This window comes from Rattus rattus, chromosome 6 (assembly GCF_011064425.1).
Source record: "Rattus rattus isolate New Zealand chromosome 6, Rrattus_CSIRO_v1, whole genome shotgun sequence".
Lineage (NCBI taxonomy): Eukaryota > Metazoa > Chordata > Mammalia > Rodentia > Muridae > Rattus > Rattus rattus.
Window position 1 is genome coordinate 138,604,987 of NC_046159.1, and position 9,163 is coordinate 138,614,149.

Genomic DNA, 9,163 nt, shown 5'->3' on the forward strand with positions numbered 1-9,163 from the left:
GTCGTGATATGTAGCTCTGTATTGCCGTTTTTTTTTTCATAAACATTTGGAATTTTATTTTAAAAAAATCACAACTGTGAACATTGTTACAATTAGAGGCCCTCTTGGTTCTCCACAATGATATTGAGAATTCTCACAAGGGGTATACATTGTTAAGTCTTAAAACAACCATTTTAAAAATGAAAACAAACAAACAAACAAACAAAAGAACTCAGCACACTATTTAACTTGTTTTAATGTTTCTTCACAAATGGTGAAAATACTAAAGTACAGACAAGGTATAATCATAATGTCGCCAACATTATAAATATGAAATTATAAATTTAAAACATTTTCTGGTTTAAAAAAATAAATCTGGTCGTCAATGCAACTCTGCATGTCTCTAGTAGGGCCGGTCTCTGCGTTCCTGACGGTGCTAGCCTTTATCCATTTTCCCACATCCTCCACATCTGCCTCTTCTTCCTCCCATCTGTTCCATTAAAGGTCCAGGAGGCCCCCCAGGACCACCTCAGTCCATGCAATGGCCACCTTGGAAGCCCCCTCCGTCTCCACCTCTGCCACCTCTGAACATTCCTCCAGGATCACCCTGGTCCATGAGTCCACCTCTTCCTCCTCTCATGCCACCAGGGCCTCCTCGGCCACGATCACCACCCGGAGGTGAAAAGGGTGGCAGGAGGTCCTTGGGCTTAGGGACCATACACTGGTTGCATTCTGTTCTCCAGGTGAAGTTCTGATTTCCACAGCACGGATTAGGACATTGCCAGTCTCCAGCTCGGTGCTGGACATTTCTTCCTCCAGAGTGGTTCTTTCTGTAGCCTCAGGGCCCTCTTGGAGGGAAGCCTCCTCTGTCTCCTCCACGGCCTCCCATTCGATCCATGGGTCCCCCAGGACGTCCTAGGCTACCAGGACCTCCACAAAGTGGTGGTGGCATCCCTCTGCCCTCACGAGGTGACATGCCACCCTGCATCCTGTTCAGCGGAGGCTTCTATCTGGCAAGAGAAACTTTAAGTTTGCTTCTTTGAAAGTCTTTCCCATCAAAGCGTTCCACGGCAGCCTTGGCAGTTGGTGGATCCTCATAGGACACTGTGGCATGACCTTTCGACTTTCCTGTCTCCTTATCCAGGTAAATATGGATCGTGCGTTGTCCAGTTCTCTTGTTCATCTTGACAACCCCACACTGCTTAAAGAAGTTTGCCAGATCATCCAGAGTCACATTGTCATTTAATCCTTGCACATAAACTGCACTGTTGTCAGAGTCTTCATCGGGATCTATAGGAAGGCCTAGATCGAGATCTGGTCCTTCATCCATGGGTCCACCAGGCTTATTGAAGCTGCCTCGCTCTCCAGCGCCCATTCTAGCATGTCCTCCTCCCCACCCACCTCTGCTCATGCCTCCACGATCAAATCCGCCCTCTTCCCCTGCCCTGGTTATCAGGGCCACTCAAGCTCCGGTTCTCTCCTGGTCCGGAAAATCCTCCAGACTCCTGCCCATAAACACCCATGCTATTGGGGTGGTCCTGTCGGAATGAACTCTGCTGCCGGTAGCTGCGGCTCTGTTGGCTATATTGACTTGGAGCCTGGCTGTAGGATCCAGTCTGAGGGGAGTAACTAGTGCGAGGCTGCTGCCCGTAGCTGCTTTGTTGACCATAGCTGCTTTGTTGACCATAGCTACTCTGCTGTCCATAGCTGCTCGGCTGCCCATGAGTGATCTGCTGAGAGTAACTATTCTGATTGTAACTAGTTGGCTGTGAAGAGGAGTAGCCGTAGGAGGATAAGATGGAGGTGCGGTGACTGGCTGCATTGGGTAGCTCCCAGGAACCTGGGGATAACTGTAGTTACTCTGTCCATATCCTAGACTGGGTTGGTTATAACCCCCTGTGCTAGATTGAGGTTGACTAGTCTCAGCAGGTTTGTTACCATCCTGTGGTCTTGTGGGTGCAGTGGCTGCTGGCTGTTGGCCATAGGCTGGGTAGGCAGCCTGGGTGCCATATGCAGACTGAGCTGCATAAGAGGTCCCGCGTTGTGGTGACGGTAGCAGTGGTGGTGTCATAAGTCCCAGTGCCATATCCTTGGACAGGCTGGCTGTATGCCTAGGGGGGGCAGTTGCAGTGGTATAACCAGTGGGAGGCTGTCTGTAAGAAGTTGCATATGCAGTCTGCTGGTAGGTGGGAGTGCTCCGAGCCTGGGTATAGCTGACATCAGTAGTCTGTCCGTGGGTTCCATAGTTTTGCTGCCCATATGCCTGGGTGGTCTGTGCATTGAGTTGGCTGGGCCGTGTAAGCACTGTAGACCTGCTGGGCTGCAGCTTGGCTATAGGTACTGTAATCCATGGACGCCATTTTCTTTTCTTCCTCCTCGTTATGTACTGTTTTTTAAAACATCCCCAGAGTTAGTGTGGTGAGAAGACCATTGCAACAGTCTTGAAATACAAGCAGTTTATCTTCTGATGTTTCTCAAACAGCTGCTTTACATTCTTCCACACAATGATTTCACAGGCATATAGTTTTTGAAGGAAGTGGCGTTTTTCTAATTTTAAATAGGTCAATCAGTTGGGTGAGTATTGATGAACAAGCATTTACTATAACCATGTCTCAGGGAATGCCAATCTATATCGAACATGTGTCATGCCTAAGAGATTTCTTAATTAACCTGCTGCCACTGTCAATGAGAGTTCAATGTTGTTTCAAGACAGTCCCACAGCATAAGCACATGGACTTTTCTTGTTTAAACTGTTTGTATTGGTATTCGAGGAACACAGTATTTTTTAATCTTTTATTTGGCTTATCGAAAGCTATATAATTAATGAAGAACGTCTAAATGTTTGGCTTGAAATCTGTGAAATGCTAGTACCTATAATATTTTAATACCTTGCTGCTAATATGTTGAAATATTAGAAGTTCTAAGGCACAAGTTTTGGTGGATGACCTTATTTTGTCACTTTATGCCATGCTGTAACTATCACTTTCATTCTGGAACACCAACCTTATACATATTTTATCTTGTATCAAATTTGTTTTAGTTTACCTGAAAAATAACTATGAGATGTAATATGTTTTATTTATTATGCCATATTTATTATAAATGTATTCTTCCTTAATATGACAGCATTAAAAATTAAAGGATGACAGAATAGGAAAATTCATAAAGTCCTCTAATATTAAGTATAAGGTTTGCTAAGGTTTACAGATACACCACCCAGAGCAAGATATGAAGCATGTCTTAAATTCATGGGGTTTTTTATCCTTGAACTATCTTCTTATGGTAGTTCCTAGGCAACCATTCTGGTTCCACGACTAAATGTATTAGATTTTAAAATAATTCCACATGAAGATAGAATAGAAGTTTTCTCTTCCGGGTTTTTGAAAAAATGGTGTGAACAGGAGACATGAATAAATTGCCACCACCCAACAGCAGTTTTAAGTTCCATACAGCAGTAAGTTTAACTATCATGGGTTTTGTACATTTGTTCTTTAGCATGCTTCTGCTAGTAAAATGTATAGTCATTTATAACACATTTGTAGTCATAACTGTCCCTGCCACTTTGCTGTCCATTTTAAATGCCATTCCATTAATATACAAGTTGCCTTGCCCAAGTTTATGAGCATTCATTTGTAAGTCTGTACTACATTAATTTTCTTATAGTGTGTAATATGTTACCACAGATTCAACAGATTAAATCAAATTTATTCCTAACCATTTCCATGTGGTAGGAACCTGATGGAGATATAGCAAATGTCCTCTAATCAGATTTCTCCAGATTGAAAATTAATTTGCCTGAGAATTTTACTATTTATAATGTCTTTGACTTTTACAAGATCTTACATCAGAATGCTGAGGATGAACACCCTTCTGAATAACTCGAATCAGTATAGGAATCCTACGTCCAATTTCGAAGACACTTTCCCCATCATGTGTCAAAAGCCTCAAGTTAGATTATAAAGCACGAACTGAACATTGAAAGTCCCGCACTTTCAATGTTGACTGCATTGTACTTTTGGCTGAAGACGAATAATTAATTATAGGAATAAAAGACTATTTTAGCTAGCTGAAGCTGTTAGTTATTGAGTGCTTATCATGCTCCATTATTCAATTAAAAGGTTGGGCATTTCATGAACTAAGACTCTAGTTCCTATTTATAGTCACAGGACCTTCAGCTTGCAGAAGCAATGTAAGCTACTTTAGATCACTTAAGTTAGTATGAAGCAATAGACCACATTCTTTAGGATCTCATACATTTATGCTGTTATATACTGTATTACATAACTGAATGCAAATTTGAACTAGATTTTAAGGGTATATAGACGTCAACAATCATATTATCAGAATTATAGCAACAAACAAATCAACAAATAAAACAGATGATTTAACCTGGCAAAGAATCAAAGCTGTCGTTTGAACTGTAGTATTCTTGATTATATAGCTGGATTCTACGGAGTGAATTTTTACCATGCCTTGGAATATTACTATTGGGTAATAATGTACTTTGGTAGCAGAGAGTTACATTTATAATCACTGTACATGCCTATATGGAAGTGTGTATTACATCATGTTAGGAGCACACTCATTCTTTATGCAGAATCTTTTCATTTCTGGACCTTTGAAAGTGATTTCTTTGCAGTTTTCAAAAAAGAAAAGCCAATCTCACCAAAGCACATCACAGTGATTTTACTTCTTTACTTGTTTAGAAATCTTAGTGTTGTGTTTGCAACCCACTGATAAAATGTGTCTGACTTTATGATTAATGAATTTCTTTTGAGAGAGAACTCACCTTCTTTTAATGTGTCTTATCTTAGTAAGCTGCCTTAAATTCTTTGAAACCAGGCAGAGTATGAATAAGCAAATGCATGAATAAAATTTAGGCAGGCAGTTTTACAAGGAACACTGATGAATTTGCTGATAGGCCAGAAGCTCTGAAATATGATCTCTTGATGTTCAGCTATCAATCTTCCTAAGCCAAAGGGAACTGAAACCCTCAATCATTATCTTGGCTTTTGCTGTTGTCAATAGATCCCTTTGGCATTTCTTCATAATGCATACTGATATAGATTCTACTCTGCTATCTCCTATCTTTAACTTGAAAAGCAATTGAATGCAAAGAAGGTAAAATGAGAATTTTGAGAAATTAAGGTCCTTCAAAATTGACTTCAGAAGCTGTGTCAGCTCAATGCAGATGAGCGTCGGCTGCCAAAGAATCAGAACATGGTACATCAGCAGAGCAATGATTGTGACGAATAAAAGCAGTGGGCCTCATACACTCACATAACTGTAAACACCTTTTAGATATTTGAAAAATGATGCTATACTACTCTGTTATGAATATAATGTTTGATTTTTTTTTGCAACGTAGTGCTGTTTGAAAAAGTTCACAGCAATTGCTACAAAAACAGATGAATGTAATTCAGCAGAGCAAGTAAATTAAAACATGTAAACCTCTTAAAGTTCCAGGAAGAAAAATGTCAGTATAGGAGCCAACTATTTAATAGTTTAATTTCTGAAACTGGAGGAATAGGCTATATACTGTGTGAAATTGGAAGGAAAGGGAGAGGTGTTTGAGGGTAGCGGTAAGAGAGTTGGGAATGGCCAGTGATGCACATGTAAGATGCAGAAGAAGGAAAGAAGCAAGACTATAAAAAGGCAGTAATCTAGATGAACAAGACTTGCCAAGAGTTGCCAATCACAACAATTTATATATGCTGTGTTAAGATGAATTTTAGTGAAGCAGGATGATGAATTTAGACAGTAATAAGATGCTTATTGTTAGTGTTTTATTGCACGAAGCTAAGGAAAGAAACTCAAAGAATTTCTAACTTGTATAGATTTTAAGAATTCATTGACTTTAAGAAAAAATTATACAACTTATTCAATCATGTTTATGATGCTGATCATTCTAGGTGCTGTTTATATTTCGGGAAGTGCTTGAATATTTTTGTCTGGATGCATTAACACATTGACACAACTTTAGTAGTCGTAGACAGCATTATTTTCCATATGTCAGGCACTCACAAATCTTACTACATTTATCAAAAATAAAAAAGGTTGACTTCCTTGATAATAGTCACGATCTTAGATTTTAGCATTCTTCTGCACATGGCCATATGCAATAACCATCAGTCAAATCATTCAAGTCTATACATCCTTTTTGTAGATTTCTGCCTCTTTCTTATATACATATTATGACATTTATAGGTACCCATAGAGTGACTGTGTTCACTCTGTAACCTATGGGCTACATGTATCCTAAAATATCTCTGAAAGCGATGCAGCACACAAGAAAGATAAAACAAAAAGTAGATTGAGGATATAAAAATTAAAGCTCACCCCCAGTGGGATACGTCCTCTAGCAAGACCTCATGTCTTTAAGGTTCCCAAATCTCCTTCTATAGCACTACTAACTAGGGAGCAAGTGTTTAAAATACATGAGCCTACACAGGGAATTTCTCATCAAACCAAAACACTTCCTCTCTCTTCCTGTCTGTAAATGGGAGATAAGACCTTCTGGAAGTAAACTTGCCTAAGTCAGTCTCCTTAGATACCATTCCTTTACATTGCAAAGAGCACCCTGTATTTTTCCCTATTGGATGTCTCATGGGTCTCAAAATAATCTCAGAAATAAAAAGGGGTCTGCATCCAGCTCCCTGCATGGTCTTCATCTAACCTAATCTTTATCACGATATTCTAGGAGAGGGAAATCTTAGATTTTCTTCCTCCTTTGACTTCGCCAAATTTCTCCATGTTAAAGCAACCACGGCCAGATCATTAATTGAAAGTTTGTGTTCACACGTAAACTGTGCTTTTGAAATTAATTTAATCAATTAACTAAGTAACTTCTATTATGTTTTCTAGATGTATCATTCTCTTATGCTAAAATGATCAAAAACATGTTTTCTAAACACAACAGTTTTACAATCAATTTTGACATTTAGAAAGAGAGACCAGAGCATCATAGATATATTGTATTTAAATTTCTTTAAAGAATATTTCTGTTTTATGCATAAAAGTGGTGCTGTAGCCTTATAATTTTTTCCATACTGGACAAAATAAATGGAAACAGTTATCATACCTTCCCAGAATTTTTGACATATTGCCATAATTTTGACTTGAATAGAAAATTCTTAGAAGTAATTACCATCTCCAATTTTAAGACCTATGACTGTTAGACCAATTAATTAACAATTTTATGATTACTAATTTTCTAAGTCAAGAGAAGAATGCTGAATAACTTAAAGTTAAAGTTGAAAAATCAATGTATTTTGAGCAAAGCTATCTGTCAAGTACGACTTGGAAACACTGGTGATCTGCCTGATCATAATGCTTCAAAACAGATTTTAGCATCAAAATAGAGATTACGGATTTGCCACCAAGATCCATTTTTATAAATAACAAGTTCCCTTTAATATCTTCCATATGTTTTGAAAATTACAGACATTAAAAAATAGCCATCATCTGTCTTGATAGAGTATTGATGCTTTTCTGTGAAAGAGAAGTATATTTAACAATTTTTCAGTGTTAACTCCAGGGACATACCATAATCAGTTTGGAATACAATATTATTCTATCACAGACCAAATGATAGAATAAAGGCTATAATCATTAGCTTTGTAGTTAATTTCAAGCTAGTGAGGATGAACACATTATAATACAGTAACTAATTATAAGGTGGTCATAAACAGAATATTTGATCATTGTCAAGCAGAACAAAGATCTCAAATGAAATGTACCTCTGACACATGAAATTTGAGGGTTTGTTTTTAAGTATGATGAAAAAAAATTATTTAGTCTGTGTTGCATAAATGGTTAACATGATAATTGAGTTAGGTACAGGCAAGCAGCACTGCAAAGTAGGTGGAAACATGTTAAAGAGGAAAAATTGAAGTAATAAAACTCAGTTGGATTAGTGAAGCTATCTTAAAATGAGAGTTGCTGATACTGCAATGCTATGGACAATATTGAATTGATACTAATATAAGTTTAAGTGCAATTATACTTTATTTCAACTGATTATAGATTAGTAGTACATTCAACTCTTCTCCATTTGGTACAACCACTCTGGAAATCAATTTGGAGGTTTCACAGAAAATTGGAAATAGATCGTGGCTCCGTGGTTAAGAGCACTAACTGCTCTTCCATAGGTCCTGAGTTCAAATCCCAGCAACCACATGGTGGCTCACAACCATCTATAATGGGATCTGATGCCCTCTGAAGATACATTCATAGATCTACCTAAAGGCTCAGCTCTACCACTCTTGGAAATATACCCAAAAGATGCCCTGCCATGCCACAGGAGCACATGTTCCATTACATTCATACTGGCCTTGTTTGTGATAGGCAGAAGCTGGAAACAACCTAGATGTCCTACGACAGAAGAATGGATGCAGAAAATGTGGTTCATTTACACAAAGGAATACTACTCAGCTATTAAGAGTGAAGATATCCCAAGTTTTGCAGGCAAATGGATGGAACTAGAAAATATCATCCTGAGTGAGGTAACTCAGACCCAAAAGGATATGCACGGTATGTTCTCACTAATAAGTGGATATCAGTCAAAACCAAAACCAAACAAAACAAAAACAAAAACAAAACATAAAACAACTGCAGAATACCCAAAATACAGTCCACAGAACTCCAAAAGGTAAACAAACTGAAGGGCCCAAGTGAGGATGCCTCAATCCCACTTGGGAGGAAGAAGAAAACAACCACAAGGAGAGAGGGAGAAACATGGGAAAGAAAAGGGATGGGATTGGGGGAGAGGGGAGTGTAATCTGGTATTGGGTGGGAAAAAAACGACTAAAGCCCTGAGGACCAGCAGAAAGAATGGAAACATGCAATCTCAGGAGGAAGGAGATTGGGAGGATGCTCTAGAATGTACCAGAGACCTGGGAATGAGAGACTCTCAGGACTCAAAGTGGGAGACCCTAGATGAAATGCCCTACAGTAGGGAAAGGGAACTCATTGACCACACCTTCAGCAGAAAGACAGGGCATCAAATGAGGGATAGAGTTGATAACCCACAGTCAAAGCTGATGCATTATTCTTCCTGTCTGAAAGAAATGCAAGGATGAAAATGGAGAAGAGGCTGAGAAAAAGAAGATCCAGCAACAGGCCCAAAGTGGGTTCCAGTTCAAGGGGAGGCCCCAAGACTTGACGCCATTACTGAGACTATGAA

The 9,163-nt window shown here is 38.9% G+C and overlaps 1 pseudogene; it reads right to left on the minus strand.

The window, feature by feature from the left end:
• Positions 1–382: 382 nt before the first annotated feature.
• Positions 383–2,339, minus strand: LOC116902992 (annotated as a pseudogene).
• Positions 2,340–9,163: the final 6,824 nt, after the last annotated feature.